We start from the raw sequence: 26284 nt of genomic DNA, 5'->3' as shown, positions 1-26284 counted from the left end.
CCTTCCAAAAGGCTGAGTCTTTATAGATCAAAATATAAACTTTAATAATAAGAGATATCAAAATGCATGGAGATATTAACATGTTTCAAAAGCAATTATAATAAACTTCAATATAACATAGTTCAAAATTAAAAGGCCATTGGATGTTAAAAAAAATGGTATAGATGTATTTAGGATAAGAAGTTTTCCAGCCTCAGGGGATGTGGCAGACTGTGACCCTTCCAAGAAGCATTTGGAAGTCCATCTGCCAAGGTTATGCTCATGTAATGAGACTCTTGATGGTCAGTAAAAATTGCCTTACATTATACACAGGATTTTACTCCTCCTTGACTTGAAATAAACCTTTTTTTCTCCTAAGAAAAGATCTAATGAACTGCTACTTGGCATACACAAAATTGAGACTCGACTTTATAGCTTAATTTTACTCTTCTGGAAATAACTTAGAATTATTAAAATTTCATGTGTTATTGATCTTTCTACATTCAGCATAACTTTGAACAATCTTTCAATTCACTTTTGCTCAAGCCTTTCTTCCCAATTCCTGCCTCTAGTGTGAAGCCTTTGCACCAACTCTTCTAAAAGAACAAGGGCTTCATCCATGTCATTGACCATGTATCTTGAAAAATATTTCTCACTATAACGTCAAATGACAAGCTATAGGTGGTTCTTTTAATGCTGGTAACTAAATACATTGTGACAGAAATCACTTTGAAGCCACAGGAAAGCTTCTAGTTAATCATAGATCTTTCAAATTGTTATTCATTCAGAATTCATTTTTATAAATCTATTATTGATATCTTAGAAGAAGCTTCAAGATCTGCTAGTTGCTGAATACTCCGACATATAGTTGTTACTCAGTTCAACTATTTTAAAAACAGAGTTATTTAAACAAACTACTGTATCATTCTACAAAAAAAAAATTTGAAAATTTCTATATAAAACCCATAACAAAATAAAATTTTTAACCACATCTATACCAACAGAGTAGAAACATAAATTAAGACAAAAGTAAGTCTAATATTTGAAGGCAGTTGTGACATTTATAATATCTACTGATGAAGGTAAAACTTAATTTGAACATTAAATATCATATAATTCAGGCAAGTATGATTTACTACCAAATATAATAGAAATGTATATCACAAAGATAAATCTCTATCCACATTCTATCTTTCTAGGAATCTATCCACATCTTTCAAAGGAAAGAGGACAGGCATTAAATACTGTTGATAGGGGAATTACTAAGGGGCTTTGAGCCTGAAATGAAATAGATCCTTTTTTGGAAAGATCACTCAGGCAACTATGTAGAGGATAGAAGTAAAGGACTGGTCATGGAAACAGATCAACTAATTAAGAAAATGCAATTATAGTCCAGAGTAGGATTCTGAACTAAAACAGATATAGTTAATAGGGGTTACAATTGGAGATATATATATATATATATATATATATATATATATATATATAATTCATGAAAAATACACAGGGCTTTAATAACTCATTTTAGTGAAGGAAACATGTTCAAATGATATCTCTAATTTTGCAAATTTGGAAAAAACAGATAGGTATTGATGACATCAACTAAACAGAGAAATGCAAAAGAAGTACAAATTGGGTAAGGAAAAAAAACAAAACTGCTATTTGGACATATTATCCATGTTTCATAATTAATGAGTTTACAAAGAACAAATGAGAATGAAATTTAGAGGTATAAATAGTAGTTGAGGTTATGATGAAGTTGAAGTCATCCAGGAGGAACACATAGACACACCTGGAAGATAGACAATAAGTTTTTTTCATTTGGGAGGCAGTTCCCAATTGACATGTTTGGGTTTTGCATGTCTTGGGAGCAGAGGCTATGATAGCCTTTGCTCTAGATTGTCTTTTCAAAGATGTTTCTATAGTGATCTTGGATGATAGAGATAGCATTTCCCTCCAGAGATAAAGAGGGTATTTTTGCTGCCCAGAATAATTAAGATATCTCTCTGCTGGAAAAAAAGTCAGATAGACTTACCGTCTATTACAAAATTTTCAGTTATTCTAAGATCAAGGTTCCTCTGCTATAATGCAATTCACCAAATGTGGTGGCACTGCCAGGCCCTTTGAGTCACCCTGTTATAGCAAATGGTACAAATGATGGTTCTCTGGCCACTGCTATTGTTAAGAGTGAAAATATTCTTTGTCTCTGACCAAAGAATTTAAGAAATTGTCATAGGTTAATTCACAAATAAAGTAAAATCTTAGACTCATCACAGTTATTAACACCTGCAAAACCTCAATGTTCAGGACTGAAATGAAAGATTTATTTATGATATTGAAAAGGGGTAGTCACCTAGACACAATGAAATGCTCCTTCACACAAAACTGAGAAAGAATTTTTAAAAAAGAAATGTTAAAAAATGTATAGAATGGAGTAAAGACTTCAAAAGGTCCAAATTAATTTGGTTATAGCAACAAGGGCACTTTTAAGGTGAGAAAAGAGTGTAAGAATGAGGTCCAATTGGATGAAGAAATTAAGTTCAGGGAAAGATATGGTGAGAACAGTTTCAAACATATAAAGAAAGTTGATCTTGAAATGAAGTAAATATGTGATATTATAGTGTTAAGGAAGGGTAATATTAATGAAAAAAATTGTGTATTATTTTATTTTTAAAAATAAGGAGAGACATCATAAAAATAAAAGGAAAAAGCCAATATTTAGCTGAAAAGAGAGACGGAAGATTACTAGGAAGTATAAATAAAATGGCAAAAATTGAAAATGTGAAAATTAGGTGTTTTTTTTCTTTTAAATCTACTTAGCATTTCCTTGGGAGTGAAGAAATAAAATCTGTTAAATCCACCACAAATTACCTTTCTGGCTAAATTTTTTTTTGAGAGAGAGAGAGAGAAAGAGAGAATTTTTTAATATTTATTTTTTAGTTTTCGGTGGACACAACATCTTTATTTTATTTTTATGTGGTGCTGAGGGTCGAACCCAGCGCCCCACGCATGCCAGGCGAGTGCGCTACCGCTTGAGCCACATCCCCAGCCCCAAAACTTTTGTCTAAGAATATGACAGTCAGAATCAATCAACAAATACATGAAAAAAAATGCTCACCATCTCTAGCAATCAGAGAAATGCAAATTAAAACTACTCTGAGATACCATCTCACTCCAATAAGAATGGCAGCCATTATGAAGTCAAACAACAGTAAGTGCTGGCAAGGATGCTGGGGAAAAAGGCACACTCATACATTGCTGGTGGGACTGCAAATTGGTGCAGCCAATTTGGAAAGCAGTAAGGAGATTCCTTGGAAAGCTGGGAATGGAACCACCATTTGACCCAGCTATTCCCCTTCTCGGACTATACCCAAAAGACCTAAAAAGAGCATACTACAGGGACACAGCCACATCAATGTTTATAGCAGCACAATTCACAATAGCTAGAATGTGGAACCAACCTAGATGCCCTTCAATAGATGAATGGATTAAAAATGTGGCATTTATACACAATGGAATATTACTCAGCACTAAAAAATAACGAGATCATGGCATTTGCAGGCAAATGGATGGCATTAGAGCAGATTATGCTAATTGAAGTTAGCCAATCCCTAAAAAACAAATGCCGAATGTCTTCTCTGATATAAGGGGGGGTGACTCAAAATGGGATAGGGAGGAAGAGCATGAGAAGAAGACTACCACTAAATAGGGAAGAGAGGTGGGAGGGAAAAAGAGGGAGAAGGGGAGGTGCACGGAAGATGGAAGGAGACCCTCATGGTTATACAGAATACATGTATGATGTTGTGATGAGAAAAAGAAAAAAAAGTGTGTCACATTAGATTGGCTAGAGAGAAATGATGGAAGGGAAGGGGAGGAGTAGGGGGGATAGGAATGGGAGCAGAATAGGATAGACCTTATGATTGCTGTATGTATATAGGTGACTCTATGACCAGTGCGATTCTACCATCTGTACAATCAGAAAAATGAGAAATTATACCCCAATAATTCAAATGTATGAATTGCCAAGGTCATTGTAATGTCATGTGTAGCTAATAAAAAATAAATAAAATTTAAAAAAGAATATGACAGAACAAAAAAAAAGGAAGATTATCTTTGGTATATAATGCTCAGAGAAGCTTATAGTTAGAGATAATAAATAATCGCTAGTAATGATTTAGAGATCCACATTGCTCAGGTATGAAAGAAGAAGAAGCCCAGTCAAGTATACACTGGTCTTCCAGGGCTGCTATAGTTAAGTTACACATACAGTGGCTTAAACAATAGAAATTTATTGTCTCACAGTTATGGAGGTTGATCAAGGTGTCAGCAGGATTTATTCTTCCTGAATGGCTTGAGGGAGCACCTAGTCCATGTCTCTCTCTAGCTTCTGGTCATTTGCTGGCAATCCTTGGAGTTCCTCGGCTTGTAAAGGCATCACTCTGATGTCTCCCTTCATGTTCTGAGTTGTTGGAATTTCGGCATCTTTTCTGTGGGGAACACAAACCCATAACAAACTTTATACTCATTGTTCAAAGAAAAGTCTCGATTGATAGCTCAGACATCTTTCTCCACTGCTTGAAAGGGATACCAACGTGTTTTGAGGTACATGCCTGCAAGAATGCCCGGTACCATCTAAAATGAAACAACTCCCTAAGTAGCTTCTATGTTCCTGTGTCAATTATCTAGGACTGCCATTAAAAAAAAAAAATTCCACAGACTGGGTGCCTTAATTAACAGAATTTTTTAAGTCATTGTTCTGAAGGCAGAAAGTTCAATATCAAGGTGTCAGTGGATTTGACTTCTCCTGTGGCCCCTCTCTTGGGCTTGTAGGTGGCCATCCACTTGCTGTCTATGCACATGGCCCTCTTGCCATGCGTGCAATCCTATAATGTCTCCTTACACGTCCAGATTTTTCTTCTTATAAGGATACCAGTCAGATTGTATTAGGGCTACCTAAACAGTCTCATTTTAACTTAATTGCCTCTTTAAAGCCTATATCTAAATAGGGTTTCATTCTGAGGTACTGAGTGAATATGTGAATTTGAGAGGACAGTATAATTTAGGCCATAACAGCCCTCTAAGCTACTTTCCCAGAAAATGTGGTAACCGGAAGCCAAGTCTAAGTTTGGGTAATGGTGTTGATTTACCTGTTCTTCCCTCTATGTCGTTTTCTCTATCCCTATTAGAAGGTTTGTTCCATAAAGATGTTATGAGATCACTTACTTACTCATAGAAAGAGCTGAGCGGCTCTCACCAGTCACCAGTCATCATATGACAAGAAACAATATTCAAATGTAAATTAAACCATCTTGAGACATTCCCATATTATGGCTTCAAAATCAGATGCAAAACCAGGTATGTAACTAAAAAGAGAAAGCTGCTAAAGTATCTTTCTTAGAATTGAGAAATTACTGGCCTGAAATCTCAGTTTACAGGAAAACAAATGTTGCATATTTATGAAATAAGATTGGAAATCAAGTATATGATTTTCCAGCTTTTTAATAACATAAAGTGAAACACATAACCTAATATTTCACAGAAAATTTAACTTAGTGGCATAAGTGATAATTCGGGGCATAAAAAAAGAATTTTAAAGTTTTCCACAAATTTCACTCTTAACCCAGTCTTAGAGTCAGCAGTCAGTACCAAAATCCCCCAGAAACTCTCTTAATAAAATGTACTATATGTTTACAGATTTGGGTGGACATTGAAACTTAGCAAATATTTGCCTTTCTAATTTTCTGATGAAGCAGCTAAATTGGATTAGGTTGCTTATGTTAAATAGCAATGCATCACTATCAGCTGTAGGCTTCCTCCTTCTCAAATGTGCCATCACAGCATTCTTGCTAAAAGTTTTTTTTAAAAATGCATTTCTTAATACTTCCAAACAATTAACCAAGACTTCTCTCGAGCTCTTCTTGCCAAGGAAACTGAAGGGCCATAGTCTCTCATATTCTATCAAATTTGCTTCCAGTACTGCATTTAATAAGTGACTTTTCATGAAAAATGATCACTTGCTTTGCTAAAACACTGATGTTCTCCTCCTAAACTTCTTAAAATATTTAATGCAATGATGATCCACAGACCATCAGCATCTTGATTGCAATCTCCAAGAGTTTAGCACCCTGGTTAAAATCCTTCACTTATTAAATAACATTAAACACACCATCTTATTAGGAAAGAAATTACATTACTGATGCAAAACTTCAAGTATCCAAACACATGACATTTTTTTAATTCTCAAATGACCATTAGTGAAATAAGTGCAATATATATTAATCAGAAAAGATCATGTCTCTTATGAATACATTTATTCATTAAATTCACTCGGTTATCATGCAAGATTTTTAAGTGTATATGTTATGGACCAAGTATACTGGATGTTTTGGAAATACAAAGATTTTCGAAAGAGATGGTCTATGCCCACAGGAGGCTTACAGTGACCTATAATCCCTATTCAAATGTGAGATTTCTAACTCTAGTTTAAATCAGAAAGTAGGCATGACTGACTACAAAAAGAGAGTCTGTGTGTGTGTGTGTGTGTTCATGTGGTTTTGTGTATGTGCCCTTAGTGTTCATAAAGAAAGTACTGATGAGATAGCCATACTGTTATCAGTAGTGATAAGCACCCATCCTTTCAGCTAAGCCTATCCATGAATGCTGTCTTTCAGAGGGTGATGATAACCACCATTTTCAGAAGCATGAGCTTAGTTGATTCACAAATAGCCCTTGTTTGGCACACAAAGATGAAATGATGCTTAATATTATAGACACAAATCATTTGAGGTTATGATTCCATGTATACTTATAATGGTATTCTTGTTTGTTATATTTTCATGTAACCTAATAAATTATGGTATTATAGTTCTCTAGAGAAACAGAACCAGCACCAAAAGGAGATGTAAATATATATGAAACAGATACTAATAAGTATATTACACATGCACATATATGCACATATGCATATTTATGTACAGACACACACATATATATGAAGAGATTTACTGTAAGGAACTGGATCATATGATTATGGAGGCTGAAAAACACCCAAGATCTGTAGGGGGCAACCTGTAAATTCAGGAGCATTGATAATGTAGTTTCAGGACAATACAAAGGGGCTGAGAAACAAGAGAGTTAATGGTTCAAGTTTCAGTCTCAAAGCTGGCAGACTCAAGACCCAAGAAAAGACAATGTTTCAATTCAAATTTAAAGATTCAGAAAAGATCAATGTTCCAGCTCAAAACAATCAGGTAGCAGGAGTTCCATTTCCTCAGCCATTAATCATCATAAGTATAGACAACTACTGAAATATTAATGAAACACTCATTCACACATTTAATTTGAATATGTTTTTAAAAATTATATCCAAAATATTAGAGTTTGTTTTGGGAACAGTATCAGGCCCTGAAAATATATTACTAAGTAAAAATTAATAAAGTTCTAGTCTTTTGGAGTTCTTATGGGACAGATAGGGATTTTTTTAAAACTATAACACAATTTAATATAAATTATAATTGTTAAAAGTACTAACAAAGAAAGGCACTGAGAGGATCCTCTGACCAAAGGCAAGAGACCAATGAAGAATTCCTAGAAGCGAAAATGGATCTATAATCTCAGAGGAAGAGTGGAAGTTTGAGGTGAAGACAAGCTTAATGGGAGGAGGGACATTATCTAGGAGGAAAAAACGAACTTTAGTAACATGCAACTAGGCACACTGAGGAACCGAGCAGAAAGAAAAAAGAAAATAGAATGAGAAATATGTTTGGGGAGAGGGGGAGAAGATGTAGAGGAGAAAGGTGGGTGCAGGTTATACTTGACTTTGAAGACCATGTTAAATTTTTGATCTTAGTACTAAGAGCAATAGGAATCCCTCAAGTATTTTTAATTAATACTCTTTACATAATTACTTATACAGGAATTGTTTTTATGCTTGCAAATTGTAAATCTCCTAAACATACTTCAATTCAACACTCCTTACCCAACCAAACACTAAAATCTGTATAAAAATTAATGTATTTGAAAATAATTGCAATTATTTCTCTTTATTCTCAAAACGTGTGAGTCTGGGTTGGTTTCTTGCAAACATTTATTTTTACCCCAAGAAGAACACAAAATTGATTCTCTCTGAAATCAATTTTTTCCCAAGGAAAATCTGTACAAAAACAGAGACAGTCCACTTTAAATTAATTAATGCCATGCTGTTGATCTTCAATAGATCTTCCTTCACTAATGAATTAAAGGAAGTCAGTAAAGTTTGGCAGTATGCTTACCGAATCTTAATTTCTAAGTTCATTCTACCATTGACACATCATTCCAGTCTTTTCTGCCATTTTTCTCTGCATTCTCCTCTCTGAACTTTTAGACCATCAACAGTTCTACATTGGTTTGATTCCTTTGTTCCTCAGGGTCTCACACACAAATGAACCACACATTTCTAGATTGTCGGAAATTAATCTAAAAATGATCTAATCATTTTTCTTACAAATTTTTTGGACCCAAGATTATTTTTACCGTTAGCCTTTGAAGCAATACTTTAGTTTATCCCTCATTTTTGGAACATATTTTGTTTTCTCACTCTTTTTTGAGTCTTTCTGCAGTTGTGATTGAAATTTCCCATTAAGTAGATTAGTATTGTAAAAAATAAAATAAATAACAGAAGAACTTATGTCTCTTTATCAAGGGGCTCACTTTTTTTTCTCCTTCTTTTATTCTTCTTTCTTCTCTTCTTTATTTCCTCTATTAATTCTGGTTATTTCCCTTTTAAAATTTAGCTTTCCTACATCAAAATTAAAATTCCAACCTCCTTGTGAGGGGAATGGGGAAAAAAAACAAGGAGAGAAATGAATTATAGTAGATGGGGTAGAGAGAGAAGATGGGAGGGGAGGGGAGGGGAGGGGAGGGGAGGGGGGATAGTAGAGGATAGGAAAGATAGCAGAATACAACAGTTACTAATATGGCATTATGTAAAAATGTGGATGTGTAACCGATGTGATTCTGCAATCTGTATTTGGGGTAAAAATAGGAGTTCCTAACCCACTTGAATCTAATATATGAAATATGACCTGTCAAGAGCTTTGTAATGCTTTGAACAACCAATTAAAAAAATAAAAAGAAATAAAATTCTAACTTCCAAAATTAGTGGTACTCAGATCAAAGACCAAGCTGCTGCTTGTCATTCTCAAAAGTTTTAAACTTTGTGCTATTTGATAACTCATCTCTCTCTCTGAATTTGAATTCTTTAATATTTTTACTATTAGGTGGTTCTTTAATTTTTATATACTTTCTCCTCTCTTCTTTACTGTTTTTCAATTCCTGCTTCACTTACTTTGCTTCTATCAGAATTCAACCCAGGGATAATGTCAACCCGAAAACAAAACATTTTCACACTGTATGTTGTCTCATAAATCTACCCTCAACAGCTTCTTTTAAGCACTATTTTCTGCTAAACATCTCTCTTCATTAGGTTTGTTATTTCAGATATCTGGCTTGCAAATCTACCAAGAACCAATAAAAACGAATCATCTTTATCCAGTTTAGACTTAAGTTCAGCATCACATTCACATCTCTGCCTTTAAGCAGTAGGGTGTAGTGGTGAGGCCTGTAATTCCAGCTATTCATTAGACTGAGGGAAGAGGACCATGAGTTCAAGGTCAGCCTGGGCATCATTGCAAGGCTCTGTATAAAAAACTAAAACAAACAAAAAACACAATACATTTGAGAAATATTTTTATTCATTTCTTTTCTGTGATGAATCATCACTCAGCATCTTTATCTAAACCCCACAATATCACTTTGTTATTTTCCTATGAGGTATGACATCAAAGTGTACCCCCTTCACTTACATTAAGACTTCTTCTCACTGCTAGTATTTCCTGTGAATTTCCATTGAAGAATTATCATCATAGTCACTGTGAACTTATTACAGGAAGTCAGTTTAGTTCTCTAATTCATTTGTTCAGTTTCCGAACCCTATGTTCTCATAAATATACATCTTGAGATTGCTGTTGCTGAAAATAAATTTGTTTTTTACCTTCTGGCGTAGTTTTAGTACTTACTCTCTTAGTCCATTCCTGGAACACCCTTGGCATACTTGATAGGGATACTTGACCATTTCCCTAGTTGTTTATTCCAAAATTTAAAAAACATCTGAACATGGAAAGTTAGTAATAGGAATATTCTCTTCTGCATCTCATTTTACATATAAAAGGATTATGATTCTTTTTTTATTTTTTTATTGGTTGTTCACATCATTACAAAGCTCTTGACATATCATATTTCATACATTAGATTGAAGTGGGTTATGAACTCCCAATTTTACCCCAAATGCAGATTGCAGAATCACGTCGGTTACACATCCACAATTTTACATAATGCCCAATTAGTAACTGTTGTATTCTGCTACCTTTCCTATCCCCTACTATCCTCCCTCCCCTCCCCTCCCATCTTCTCTCTCTACCCCATCTACAAAAGGATTATGATTCTTACCATGGAATATACAAGACTGAAACACCTGATTCTTGAATTCAGCTTCAGAGATTTTTTTTCTTTTTTCTTTTTGGTGTTAAACCCACTTACAGAAGGTGTTTCCTACTTTTTCACATCACTTCACCCTGGACTAAATAATTGGTGATCTGCTTTTACCCATTGACCCCTCATGTGAGTTCCTAAAGTCCACACATAGGAATAATTTGACTATTTCAGAAGTGTTCCCATCAACAAATACAGATGTTCGTCAATATAAAATCAAGTTATGTCCTGATAAACTCATCATAAGTTGAAAATGTATAAAAAAATGCATTTAATATACCTAACCATATGATCATCTCGATAGATGCAGAAAAAGCATTCGACAAAGTACAGCATCCCTTTATGTTCAAAACTCTAGAAAAATTAGGGATAACAGGATCATACCTCAACATTGTAAAAGCAATCTTTGATAAGCCACAGGCCAGCATCATTCTGAATGGAGAAAAATTGAAGGCATTCCCTCTAAGATCTGGTACAAGACAGGGATGCCCTCTCTCACCACTTCTGTTCAACATAGTCCTCGAAACACTGGCCAGAGCAATTAGACAGACGAAAGAAATTAAAGGCATAAAAATAGGAAAAGAAGAACTTAAATTATCACTATTTGCAGATGACATGATTCTTTACCTAGCAGACCCAAAAGGGTCTACAAAGAAACTATTAGAGCTAATAAATGAATTCAGCAAAGTGGCAGGATATAAGATCAACACGCATAAATCAAATGCATTCCTGTATATCAGCGACAAATCCTCTGAAATGGAAATGAGGACAACTACTCCATTCACAATATCCCCCCAAAAAATAAAATACTTGGGAATCAACCTAACAAAAGAGGTAAAAGACTTATACAATGAAAACTACAGAACCCTAAAGAAAGATATAGAAGAAGACCTTAGAAGATGGAATAATATACCCTGCTCATGGATAGGCCAAACTAACATCATCAAAATGGAGATATTACCAAAAGTTCTCTATAAGTTCAATGCAATGCCAATCAAAATCCCAACAGCATTTCTTGTAGAAATAGATAAAACAATCATGAAATTCATATGGAATAATAAAAGACCCAGAATAGCAAAAACAATGCTAAGCAGGAAGTGTGAATCAGGTGGGTAGCGATACCAGACTTCAAACTATACTACAGAGCAATAGTAACAAAAACAGTATGGTACTGGTACCAAAACAAGTGGGTGGACCAATGGTACAGAATAGAGGAAACAGTAACCAATCCACAAAACTACAACTATCTTATATTTGATAAAGGGGCTAAAAGCATGCAATGGAGGAAGGATAGCATCTTCAACAAATGGTGCTGGGAAAACTGGAAATCCATTTGCATCAAAATGAAACTGAATCTCTTTCTCTCGCCATGCACAAAAGTTAACTCAAAATGGATCAAGGAGCTTGATATCAAAACAGAGACACGGCGTCTGATAGAAGAAAAAGTTGGCTATGATCTACATACCGTGGGGTCGGGCCCCAAATTCCTCAATAGGACACCCATATCGCAAGAGTTAACAACTAGAATTAACAAATGGGACTTACTCAAACTAAAAAGTTTTTTCTCAGCAAAAGAAACAATAAGAGAGGTAAATAGGGAGCCTACATCCTGGGAACAAATCTTTACTCCTCACACTTCAGATAGAGCCCTAATATCCAGAGTATACAAGGAACTCAAAAAATTAGACAAAAAGACAACAAATAACCCAATCAACAAATGGGCCAAGGACCTGAACAGACACTTCTCAGAGGAGGACATACAATCAATCAATAAGTACATGAAAAAATGCTCAACATCACTAACAGTCAGAGAAATGCAAATCAAAACCACCCTAAGATACCATCTCACTCCAGTAAGAATGGCAGCCATTATGAAGTCAAATAACAACAAGTGTTGGCGAGGATGTGGGGAAAAGGGTACACTGGTTCATTGTTGGTGGGACTGCAAATTGGTGCAGCCAATTTTGAAAGCAGTATGGAGATTTCTTGGAAAGCTGGGAATGGAACCACCATTTGACCCAGCTATTCCCCTTCTCGGTCTATTCCCCAAAGACCTAATAAGAGCATGCTACAGGGACACTGCTACATCGATGTTCATAGCAGCACAATTCACGATAGCAAGATTGTGGAACCAACCTAGATGCCCTTCAATAGATGAATGGATAAAAAAATGTGGCATTTATACACAATGGAGTATTACTCTGCATTAAGAAACGACAAAATCATAGAATTTGGAGGGAAATGGATGGCATTAGAGCAGATTATGCTAAGTGAAGCTAGCCAATCCTTAAAAAACAAATGCCAAATGACTTCTTTGATATAAGGGGAGTAACTAAGGACAGAGTAGGGATGAAGAGCAGGAGAAGAAGATCAACATTAATAGGGATGAGAGGGGAGAGGGAAAGGGAGAGAGAAGGGAAATTGCATGGAAAGGGATGGTGATCCTCAGGGTTATACAAAATTACATACAAGAGGAAGTGAGGGGTAAGGAAAGAATAATACAAGTGGAAGAAGTGTTTTACAGTAGAGGGGGTTGAGAGAGAAGAGGGGAGGGGAGTCGAGGGGAGGGGGGATAGTAGAGGATAGGTTAGAGAGCAGAATTCATCAGACACTAGAATGGCAATATGTAAATCAATGGAAATGTAATTGATGTAACTGATGTGACTCAGCAATCTGTATACGGGGTAAAAATGGGAGTTCATAACACTTTTGAATCAAACTGGGAAATATATCAAGTTAGATGTAATGTTTTGAACGACCAACAATAAAAAAAAAGAAAAAAAGAAATAGAATGGAGGAAAAAATCATTAAGACAAAACTGTAAAATATCTACCATCAATATTATTGAAAAAAATGGAGGAAATATTTTATTCATAAAATCATTAAAAACATGATAACAAGAAGGAAAAACACAACAGCCTGGATAGAAGATAAATCTGAGGAAATCTCCCACAAGGAGGACAAAAAGTTGAAGAGACAACAAGTAAGAGGAAAAAAAATAGAGTATGGTGAAACATCTGGAAAGCAGAGAAAATTTTCTTTTAAAAAATGAAATAATTAATTAATTATTGAACTCAAGAAATTTTTCCAGAATTGAAGGACATGAGTTTGAGTTTGGGGATTATAAAACCTTATAGAGTAAGAGTTCCTATCAAATAACAATGATAATAATAAAAAAAATGAAAATAGATGCCAAGAAACTTCATTATAAAATTTCAAAGAAACATTCTAACACCAAATGCTGAATGTTTTCATTGATATAAGGAAGCTGATTCATAGTGGGATAGGGAGCGGGAGCAGGAGCATGGGAGGAATAGACAAACTCTAGATAGGGCAGAGGGGTGAGAGGGGAAGGGAGGGGACATGGGGTACTTAATGATAGTGGAATGTGATGATCATTACTATCCAAAGTACATGTACGAAGACACAAATTGATGTGAATATACTATGTATACAACCATAGATATGAAAAATTGTGCTCCATATATGTAAAAAGAATTGTAATGCATTCTGCTGTCATATATAAATTTTAAAAATTACATTAAAATATTATAGACACTAAAAAGATGTTTTCAAAATTCTAAAGGTTAATGGTTTGCCAACCAGATTTCTATATTCCTCAAAAAGAAAATCAGAAAAGTAAGAAGATTGAATTTAAAACATTTCAGACATTAGAGTTCTCAAAAAATTTACCCTCATGCACTTTTTATCAAGAAGTAATCAGAAAGAAAATCCTAAAAAAGAGGAAGATATGAGAACAAGAACTTTGTAACAGCAGACAAAGCAAAGGCACTCCATATAAAAGATGGAAAGGAAGACCCCAGGATATCAGTTTAACATCCAGTAGAAAAGAGTAATCATTCCATTTGGAACCATATAACAAAAGAGATAGAAAAATGGATGTTATTATATTACCATCATACTATCTATTATTTTAACCTAAAGATAGGATGACCAGGTAACTCAGACCTAGAGTATTTTCTGTACTAGGATTGTCATGAACATGATCTATAAGATTCCTACCTTCCTCTGATGTTCTTCTTCCACATAATGACAAATACACACACACTAGTATTTGACTTAGCCTGGAGACCTGAAGATAAATCTTTATGATTTCAAAAGCAGAAAGTACAGAGTGGCTATTTACTCTGCCCACAATTTCCCATATGTAAGAACTAGCCACCCTGACAGGGGTGAGCCCTCTGTTTATCACATTTTACTTCATGCTCTTGCCCACTAATTTCCCAGAGAAAGGTACTTATAAATCTCAAGGAAGTTCATGCCTGGAGACCATGAACCAGAGACCCCATCCAACCTAGCTTCTGTTAGGCCTCCTGTACTCATGGAAGATTTTCCCTTTCTTATACATCCCAACAGGATGGCCACTATGACAGTTCTGGAAAGGACCAACTAGGGGACAAAACTCCACTGGCTGATGTGAAGGAGAAATTGAACAGCTGATTGCAAAGACTGCCAAGAGTGGTCCTCAATTCTCAAGGCAAACATCAAACAGTAATTCATTTGAAAGCAGCATTATTTCCTTTGACGTTCTCTGCTCCAAGACAGCCCACTCTTTCTCAAGAGCATCCTTTACTTGAATCTCACTTTACTTTCACTTACAACAAAGTTCTCCTGCATGGCTTTTGGTGTCTGACTTTAAATTCTCTTTCATTGGCACACATGAGCTGAGGTCTGGAACTTGGGCGCCCCACTCTCCTGTGACAGGTGTGCTTATTTTTTCTAAGTCTTTATTATTATAAACTCTCCACATAAACTCTTCAGTATGGGTCACAGCTTTATATTTTCATCACACACATACATACACACACACACACAATACACACATGTGTGATATAATATGTATGCAATTTTATATATGTATATATCATAAGTGATACATGTGTCACATGTTACATCTCATATATGTACATATTATATATATGAATATGCATGTAGGTATTATTACATGTAGGTATGCAATATAGAGAAATACAGATTTAAATGATACAGGTATTATTAGTGATACAGATATGTGGCTATGAATTTAGTTATCCAGACATTGACTGATATGAAGCTACTTTCTTCTTTAAGCTTTTTGGTCCTCAGAATGGCAATAATGTTGAAAGAAATCTATTGCCACCTGCACAATTCCTTCTAGCTCTTTGTATGTGTCACGGATTCCACTTCTTTCAAATGAGAAAGAAGATGGTTTTCCAAACTAAGTATTAGAAAGTGAATATAGACAAACAGATCTCCTAATTTTCCCCTAAATCATGCTACTGTTGATTTACCTTTGTAAGTCTGCTTGAGAGTTTAATATCATCAGTGACCAAATAGAACCTTGGTATTAAATATTAACGCTATTTGCAGTGAAGTCACTATAAAATTCTGTTCTTCTAGCCACCACAAATTAATCAGTGTCAGACTAGATCAGTATTTTAATGGAAATCAAAAACTGTTTTGGCTACCTCTGTCTTTGGCAATTCTATGGGCAACAAAATGTCTTCTGAGGTTAATACAGAACATCTACGTCAGCATTTCAATAAATAATACTTTAGGATAGCAATGCCAGTATCAATGATGTAAAGATCCCATGATTCGTGGCAAGAGAAAAACTATTTACCTTTATTTGCCAAAATTTACTTTACATTATTACATCCTTCCTCTTCCAATATCTTTAGCTGTTCAGTATAGTTTTCATTCGGTTTCCTAAACTTTTGGAACTTAGACTAACTCTAGTGCAGCCAGCATATTTGACTCCTTCAGAATTGGTCTCTCCTTCTATATATATATATAAAAACAACAGTTTGTCCCTCATACTTGACAATGGTGGCAATAAGATATAGCATGAAGGACAACTAGACTGTGCCAAACAGAATCAGTACTAGTTAAAAGACACCAAAATGTTTGAGTGAAAGCATGGCAGACCCAAACTGTTTTAAACTTAGTGAACCTTTCCTTGCAAACCATCTTGATTTATAGCAAAACTACCCCAAAAAAACCCTGATTTCTAGTTAATACTTCTAACAAAGTACAGGTTTAGTACTTTTAACAAAGGAACTAAGCATTTTGTTATTTATCAGAGTAAGAGACCAGGCTATAAAACAGAACCTCATAGAGTTGAGAGACACTAGTCTAGAATCAGAATCCCTGGGTTCTACCTGTAGTCCTTCCAATAACCAGCTGTGTGCTGGCTGCACTCCATCAATTTGCATCTTAGTTTCCTCATCTGTAAAAGGAAGAGAAATAGGGGGAAATTTTTATAAAAATATTTTTAAACCATCCTATAAAGTCAGTCACTACTTTCAGGAAAATAATCTGGTGCCCTACTGATTCTCACTGCCCTACTATTGAGTAAATACAGAATACCCTTAGCACATACAAATGCCAATATTTCTTTTTTGTTATTATTTTATTATTTTTTTATTTATATATGACAGCCGAATGCATTACAATTCATATTACACTGTAGAGCACAAATTTTTCATATCTCTTATTGTATAAAAGTATATTTACACCAATTAATGTTTTCATTACATGCACTTTGGATAATAATGTCCATCATATTCCACCATTATTTCTAACCTCATGTCCCCTCTCCCCCCCCACCCTTCTTCCCTATGTAGAGTTCATCTATTCCTCCCATGCTCGCCCTCCCTACCTCACTATGAATCAGCCTCCTTATATCAGAGAAAACATTCGGCATTTGGTTTTTTTAGGATTGGCAAACTTCACTTAGCAAATGCCAAGATTTTATTCTCTTTTATTGCTGAGCAATATTCCATTGTGCATACATGCCACATTTTTTTTTATACATTTATCTACCGAAGAGCATCTAGGTTGGTTCCACAGTTTAGCTATTGTGAATTGTGCTATTACAAACATTGATGTGGCTGTGTCCCTGTAGTATGCTGTTTTTAAGTCCTTTGGGTATAGACTGAGGAGAGAGATAGCTGGGTCAAATGGTGGTTCCACTCACAATTTTCCAAGGAATCTCCATACTGCTTTTCATATTGGCTGTACCAAATTGCAGTCCCACCAGCAGTGTATGAGGCTACCTTTTTCTCCACATCCTCACCAAGACTTATTGTTGTTTGTCTTCATAATAGCTGCCATTCTGACTGGAGTGAGATGAAATCTTAGATTAGTTTTGATTTGCATTTCTCTAATTGATAGCGATGATGAACACTTTTTCACATATTTGTTGATTAATTGTATATCATCTTCTGAGAAGTGTCTATTCAGATCCTTGGCCCATTTGTTGACTGGATGGATTCAAACTAAAATGTTGCTTCTCAGCAAAAGAAACAATCTGTGAGGTTAATAGAGAGCCTACATCTGGGGACCAAATTTTTACCTCTCACACGTCAGATAGAGCACTAATCTCTTCAAAGATTTCTACAGATCAATTTAGTAATAAACTTCTCCTAGTAAACCATACTTTCTTCCTGGATCCAATTTAAATCCCCAAAAATATAATTCTTCCTGTAAAACAAGCTTTCAGAAAAGTCCTTCCACAAAAAGCTAAACTGTTATTCCACATCATCTCTAAAATTATATTCAAATATTTAACATCTATATAAAATGCTCAGTAATATTTTGCCTCTAATGTGCATGTTTTATGCATATTAAACTCTATTTTCTTGCCCACACTTTTTTCATTAAAAAATGTTTCCAAAACTATAAAACCTTTAAAAGTAACACAATAGTCTTTCTTAACATCAAAATATTAAAAAAATATTTTTTTAGGCTCTGATAGTTTGAGGTAAGCCACATGATTTACTTTATTCATCAACAGCAAAGTTTTTATCATCCTATCATTCTGCCTAGAGCATTAAATATTTAAGAAACTGTTAACAGAGTCTTTACTAAATCACTAAATCACTAAAGCAAGAGGAGCCAAACATTTCTTATAATCTCTGCCAGATTTACAATTTGCAAAGTCACACTAAAAGCATTTTTCTCGGCACTTTCAATTAAAGCTTCAAAATACTCTCCTATTATGCTTCTAAAATTTAGCATGGTTTCAAAAAACTTGACATTGCCCCTCTAAGACTTCTTTAGTAACAGTGTCATTAAGTTAAACAGGAACACAAAATAGAGACCCCTTGAATGAGTCCAGAGTCTACCTTTACTTATAAATGTCTAACATCTATTATACAGGAAAAAGGACAATGTCATACCTAATCCTTTAGTTTAATTTAAAAAGAAATTATCCCAGTTTACAGATATTGTTCAAATTATGGATCACTCATGTTCATTAGCAAATAGATGTATTTTACTCCAGCTTCATATACTTTTTATGTTTTGGTTTCCATATCGTGTTCTTACTTGAACGACTGACCCTACAACTTTTCCAGAAGAACTTAATGGGCACCTCAGAGTCAACATGAATGAACCTAAACTCTGGGATCTTTTCAATCCTGCTCCCTATGTAAATCTTTCTCCTCCTACTTCTTCACATTAAATGACACCAACACCTACTACACTTTTAAAACCTGGGAGCTATTCTTTCTTCTACACTGCTCACTCTACACATTCAATTCATCTTCAAGTCTTGTCATTACTACCCTTAAAATATTGAGTCTTTATTTCTTTATTTTTATGTGGTGCTGAGGTTCAAACCCAGTGCCTCATGCATGGTAGGTGAGCACTCTACCACTGAGCTACAACCTCAGCCCAAAATATTGAATCTTAATTCTTCATAGATTTGCTGCAATCTTTGTCAAATTCAACATTACCACTGCTTCCCAACTCCTACCTCTTTGCTCTCCATCACATGTTCATTTCATTGCCTTTATTAGCAATTAACCCTCTGTAATTATGCAATTGTTTGTTTGCTAACTCTTAATTGACTTTTTTCTCTATTATAAAACTGCTAGTTCCAGGAGGGCAAAGAATCCACCCTGAAAGTATAGCCTGTGCCTGGCTCAGTGCAGATGTCCAACAGAAGCTAAATAAATACTGGAGGGTGTATGAATTACATTGGAACTAAGGTCTGAATTGTGTCCCCCACCTCCCTGCCCCCAAAATTTACATATTGAAGTCTAATTCCCAATACCTCAGAATGTAACCATAATTACATATAACATGTTTAAAGCCTCATTTTAAAGTGAGGCTTTTAGGGTGAGTCAGTCCAATCTGACTCATATTTATATAATAAAAGGAAATTTGGACACACACAGAGGCACACAGTGAAGAGAACCTGTGCGGACACAGTCAGAAGGCTGCCATCTGCCCACCATGGAAAGAGGCCTCCAAAGAAACCAAACCTGCCAGCACATTGATCTTGGACCTCCAGCCTCTAAAACTATGAAAAAATAAATTTATGTTGGGTAAGCCACCTGGTTTATAGTATTTTGTTATGGAACTTTAGTAAATGAATACAATTAGAATTTGTATATAAATAGAAAAATAAATCTCATTATTTTCCCAAGTAGAATTGTTATGTATTTTAGTCATGCTTGATCTTTAATTCATAATTAGAACAGTGTCCAGTGAATTGCACATCAGGTCATTATGTAGTCGATTTGGTTTAATAAAAACAGAAAATTTCTAATATTTTCCATATATACTTTGCAAACTTCTAAAATTTCCCCAACTTATTTACCAACCTAATATAATTTGATCTGCATTAAAAGACAACATTGACTAATGGCATGCTTTAATAACATATTCAAATAAGCCTCATCCATTCAATTGTTGGTGAATTATTTAAATGTATCACAGCAGCTATTGATGAAGCTGAAGCTTAAAAACTGTGATACATTTAAATAATTCACCAACAATGGAATGGATCATGTTGCATAGACTATCCACAAACAAAATAGTCATAGAACTTCTTTCCCTAACAAGTTTTAAATGATTAAAGAATATTCAATTATTCTTTATTATCATCTGAAAATTATTATAAACCAAAATTCTATGCCTGACTATCCTTCAATTTCTTCTTGGGATATTTATGTACCTGTTAGAGCAAGGGTTAGGGGTTGTTAACCCCTTCCTATTTTTGTGTTTGTCACTGAGCTGCCAGTTGGCATGGCCTAAAACTGAAGCTGATTGAAATAGCTCTCAGTTTCCCTTCTCCCTAGTATAGGGTAGGATGGAGTGGGAAATACTGTCACAAGTTTTGTCCAGACAAACTGGATCCATGTACTCCCAGGGTGGAGATACTGCAGAGTTCTAAGTGGGGAGTTCCCACAGCTAAGGCTTAGTTCTAATCAGGCCTTTGGGACTTTGTTGGGTGGTACCTGCTCTGGAGAGATTAGATAGACACATCCTTAGTCCAGATGCATATCTCTGCTGGGATTCTGGACATCGGGAGCCTCTGAAGAATTCCCACCTGTAGGGCAGAGGAACCACCCCTTCTGCACAGGTCTCACATGCTCTGTTACACAAGACTGACCTCAGGCTCTGATCCCCAGAATGATCACAACTGCCTATTCAGTTTCCCAACCCTCTTCAATCAGTTATCTGAGCAGCTGGACTCAAGGAAAAAGTGAGTTGTACTCTCCAGCATATCTCTGACTTGAATCTCCCTGGGTAAAATCTCTGTACCTGTTTCAATCACATTCTTCTAGGGACACCCTAGGCCACACAGTATTGGCAATATTTGCTGTGATCTCCCCAGCTCCCACAGCATCAAGTGTCAACACAATGGCTCCCCACCTAAGCTCCCCACTAGCCAGTTGGAAGACATAGAGCACTCTTCTATCTTTTTCAAAATTTTGAAGTTCTGAACATTAGGAAAATCTGCAGACAAATTCTATCAGGCTAAAGTTAAACTGTTCTGATGGGCTGCATGTCTGCCTCCCCTCCCCAACCAACTTTGCTACTTTGACAGATGTCAAACATAGGTTTACATATGGTTGTTGTATTGACTACAGATGGTCCCCGATTTATAATGGTCAACTTACAATTTTAATTTTACAAAGTGTGAAAGTGGTACTCCGTATAACAGTGTAAATCTACTTTGAATTTAGATCTTTTCCAAGGCTAATAGATATGCATTAGTATCTTATGATGCTGGACAGTGGTGGTGAGCCATGGCTTCTAGTCAAAACATAACTCCATCATAAGTCAAGGAACATATGTTCTGTAAATCCAGAATGGACCCAGGAAAAGAATTTCAGTCTACAACATCATCAATAGTTTTGCTATGTTCTGATGCTTACAATTACTCCTCATTTGAAAGCATTATTCAGTCATTTGCCATGCCATTCACTTTGAAGTTTAAAGATCATAAACAGATTTTGTCATAGAGTTAATATGCAAATATAGAATCTTGCCAATTGTTTTTGTCAATAGGCTTTAATGTGGTTAAAATTTCTTAATTCTCTTTACTTTACTGCTATATTATCTAGCTCTTTTATTTCCCACTATTAAGTGTTATGTTTTCCTAAATTTATGGACATGAAAATGATGCATCAAAAAATGTGTGGGTATGGAAAGTCACAGGTCCTGATATTTTGTTCTTTCAATCATGTTTCTTTTTTTTTTTCATCCTACACCAATTGTCTACTCAGGAATTATCTCATTTTTCAAAGAGAAAAATGTATTTTTAAATTACAGAATTCCATGTTGCTTTCATAAACATTTCATAGTTGTATAGATGCCAAGAAGCATTTTCAAATTCTTTCATAACTTTCCCTTCTAAACCTCTATGTGGGTATTCAGGGAAAAATGAAAGCTCAGGTATTATGAAATAAACATGTCAATTCTTCTTATTCATAAGAAGATATTTAAAGTTTGTCCTCTTTTATTTGATTGGTCAGAGACCAATGTACACTCATTTCTCTATATACAGCTACCACATAATCAAATAAAACAAGCCCACATATTCCTTATGATCCTGGGACAAAATAAGTGTTCAATAGTTGCTAAGTGGACAAGAGAGAAAGTAAACCTTTTCCTGAACACTGTGAAAATATAGCACAAGCAATACAAAAAGAGGTCTGTGACCATCTCCCTAAAATTACTGATTAAGGTTACATATATGGAACCTTTGCCATATCTTTCTTATAAATGGTCTCCTGTCCTCACCCCTTAAATTGTGAAGATTCGCACATTTTTGTCATAGTTCACCTTTTACCGAAATGCTTTAGGTTTGAACAGGTAGCATCATGCCTAAGATGGTAGCTTTTCTCCAAGTCATTCTATGTCTAATTTCCTCCTCAAAGGAGGTAAGCTACCCAGACTCTTAGAACACACAGTAGTTGAGCCTGAATCTAATGAAAATGTGACTAAAAGGACTACTGTACATGGCACCTTGGCTTTTCCCAGTATTGTTTTCACATTTACTGCAAAGATGAATATGGTGAATAAGGAAATGCATAGGTATACCCCTTCTTACACTGCTCAGAAGAGAACTAAGATGCTGTCTCCTACCTAGCCAGAAATAATTCAGGCAAATTTAAGTAATTAAATCCAAAATAGATAAAGTTATAGGACATAAAAAGGAGTGGAGCATGTTTTAGTAGTTCAAAAGATGTTGTTTTTAATGTAAAAATATATACTCAAACTTCAAGTGGGGGAGAGGACACTATTTTCAAAACCATGACCTCTAGACCTTGTATCTCCCACTTTAATTAAATAATATTTTACACAATTATCACTGTCAGGCCTCCCATAAATCATCTATCACTATGGCATCAAAGTAGTGCTGTTAATCTAATTAGGCAATATTCAATTATCTGTGTTAGGGGAAAAAGATATACTCTCTCTTTCTGCCAGTGTTATTATTGATTAAATGGAAAGGGTTAGAAAGAGCATCTCTGAGCCCAGATTTTCAACATTCTTGAGCCAAGATTAAAGTAGAGTTTGGACAAAAAGTTAATTCTTATGCTTCTTTTAGTGGATTCAGCACTCAAACAAATTACCAGCTTGAGGGAACTACTTCCTTTGGGGGTTCAAGAGCTAATTTTTAATACAAATAAATCTTCAACTTCAACTTACTATTATATTGAGTAAGTTGAGTAAGCCCTCAACTTACTATTATATTCTATGGATTCATGTAAAAATATAAACTATGGAGACTTCATAACCAGCTTGGCTCTTGGAACCTTGCCATAAAAGAATATTAGTCTATTCTAAAAATAAATGAAGGTAAGAATTAATTGCTACAGTGATAACAATGCTGGAGTGATGTCCTCAAGAGATATAATTGTTACCTTGTTAACACTAAACTAAACAAAAAAAAAAATCAAGTCATTAAATCTTAGCAGACACATTCATTTTTGAACAATACATAAGTGCAATTGCAATTAATCGTGATTTGGGTGTGTATTATCTCAACTAATTTTATTATCTCAACTAATTTTACCTAAATAGCATGACCATTTGGATTTTTAATCCTTAATTACATTTAAAGAAACTCCTGATTCCCACCCTCACCAGTGGATATCTTTTCTTACTAGTCATTGCCATTTTTAGTAAATAAAATACCATTACCCATTTGTTTACTTTGAAAATCTCAAAATTCATTTTTGATTCTTTTTATATCTAATCCATTAACAAATCCTGCCATTTCAGTCTCAGAATGTCACTGTGTCCACTCATTCTGTCTCTGGAACAACCAAGCAGTCTATGCACCATGCTCTTTCAATAATTCAACTACCTTAGTCTACTTTGCTTTCTATATCTGACCTTCCATTCTCTGCATCACAAAATAAATATATGGGGGAAAAATATACTCTAGCTTAACACTCTTCCATTGCTTCCATTGACTCCTAAACCTTCTCTAATCTCTTCTCAGTCTCCTCCACTTTGCTTACTTCATCTCACCTTCACTAAATATATTAGTTTTCTAGACTACCACACAAATCATACAAATTAGGTGCCTTAAAATGACAACAAAAAAATATTTATTCCGGCACAGTTTGTGAGGCCAAGAACTCAAGATTAATGCATTGGCCTTGTGAGGCTCCAGGGAAATCCTTTCCTTGCCTCTTCCAACTGCTGGTGACTCCAGGTATCCCTTATAGCTCCAGCCTCTGCTTCTGCCATCACATAGTCTCCTCCTCTGTGTCTATGTCTTCCCACTTCCATTATAGACACATTTTTCACTGGGTTTTGGGCTTATCTTGTTATTCCAAAATGTTCTCATCTTTAGATCCTTATTTAGATCTATAAAGACTTTTTTCCAAATATGTGAATATAATCTTTTTGGAGGCCACCCTTCAACTCACAACACCAGGGGGGGTTTGTCTTAGGCTTTTGTAATTTTTATCACCACTAGAACTTTCTCCTTTTCAGAACTTCTTCTCATAATTTCAGTCTTGGCTCAGATATTATACAGTGTCTTTAGTTCTTCCATGACAATCCTACTCAAAATGGACTCCTCTCATTACTTTTTTTCTTTCTCTCCATACTTGCTTTCATCACAACTTTACCCAAATCCAAGAGGTTTTTCTTTTTATGATTGTCTGCCTCTCACAAAAGAATTCAGTCAGTCTTCTCAGAGTACAACTTATCACCGAGTTCCCAGATCTGGCATACTACCTCATGTGTATTAGCTGCTCAGTAAATATTGAACACATAAATTTAGTCCACAAAACTTGATAAAGTAGGATGAAATTAGCCATGTGAGTAGGAAACTTAAACATAGGCTAATTCTATTTTCCTCTCCCATGTCTATCTGCTGTGATGCTCTCTCAACTTGTGCCCAGAGCAATGGAATCAGCTGACCATGGACTGAACCTCTGAAACCTGTAATACTAAGCATGTGGAGAGCCTGCACAGACCACCTCATTGAAAAGAAGACAGACTGCACACTCAGTGCAGGAAGAAGGTATCCTGAGGATCCTGGGGTCCAGTCTCATCCCCTCGCACAGCATGCATAGCACTTATTTTTTCTAACATGTTACATGCCTGAATTTTAAAGGTTTGTTTATATACCTCTATCTTCTGTACCACTTGCTTTATCAATGATTCCTAAATAACCCAATAAACAAATACACACAAAAAATAGGTTAGTTCAAAAATGACACCAAAAGTCAAGAAGACCAGGGATGCAATCTCAAAAAGACATTGATTGTTATTGATACATTAAAAAGTTATCTAACCAATTATATTATAAATCTAAATAAAGGAAATAAATTTATTTTTCTTTTATCAACAGAAAGAAAATAATCTGCTTGAAAATCAAAAATTGGAAGTCCTAAAACAAGAAAATGGCAGCATACATCCAGATGCCATAGGTTGCTCACTTCTTTTGGGCTATAATGAGTCACACTGTATCTATAACTAATGAGCCTCAGTATGAAAGGAAAATGCAGGGCCATTTTTTAAAACAGCAGAATTTGTTGTGCATGGTGGTACAGACCTATACTCTTACTTATTTAGGAAACTGAGACAGGAGAATTGCAAATTCAAGGCCAGCCTGGGCAAATTAGTGAGAGCCTACCTCAAAATAAAAAATAAATAGGGCTCAGAATGTACCTCAGTGATAGAACTTTTTTGAATTCAACATTTCCAGTAGCAAAAAAAAAAAAAATACAGTTGAAAAATGTGCCATTTTATTTTTTGCTCTCTCCCTACTTTAGGGAAAATTAATATTTTAAATTATTAGCATTCACTTTACTGTTTATCTTCTATTGTGCAATATTAATTTTAAATGCAAACATCAGTGTGTTTATTTATTTGTATGGCAAACCACTGAAAACATGCAATTCATATTTTGTAGCTCATACATTCATGTGTATTTCATTCTTACCAGGAAAGTGGAAGCATAGCACAAAACTAACCCAACTGTTCTTATTTATTTCACTTCTTGACATTT

General features: G+C 35.1%; 1 protein-coding gene across 2 annotated transcripts in view; it reads right to left on the bottom strand.

The window, feature by feature from the left end:
* Chodl (chondrolectin) overlaps positions 1–26284 on the bottom strand; it is a 389655-nt gene that overhangs the window by 180637 nt on the left and 182734 nt on the right. The window contains exons 1-3 of one of the 2 annotated variants that reach the window (XM_078044485.1): positions 17486–17613; positions 16668–16735; positions 4280–4466 (exon numbers count right to left, since the gene is read on the bottom strand). The gene's annotated coding sequence lies outside the window, so the exon portion shown is untranslated. Of the gene's footprint in view, positions 1–4279; positions 4467–16667; positions 16736–17485; positions 17614–26284 lie in introns of those variants that run through there. The other variant, XM_040286958.2, reaches the window with a different exon arrangement.

Source organism: Ictidomys tridecemlineatus, chromosome 3 (assembly GCF_052094955.1).
Source record: "Ictidomys tridecemlineatus isolate mIctTri1 chromosome 3, mIctTri1.hap1, whole genome shotgun sequence".
Taxonomy (NCBI): Eukaryota; Metazoa; Chordata; class Mammalia; order Rodentia; family Sciuridae; genus Ictidomys; species Ictidomys tridecemlineatus.
Note: the sequence above shows the minus strand (reverse complement) of the source record. Positions and strands in the feature narration are given on the sequence as shown.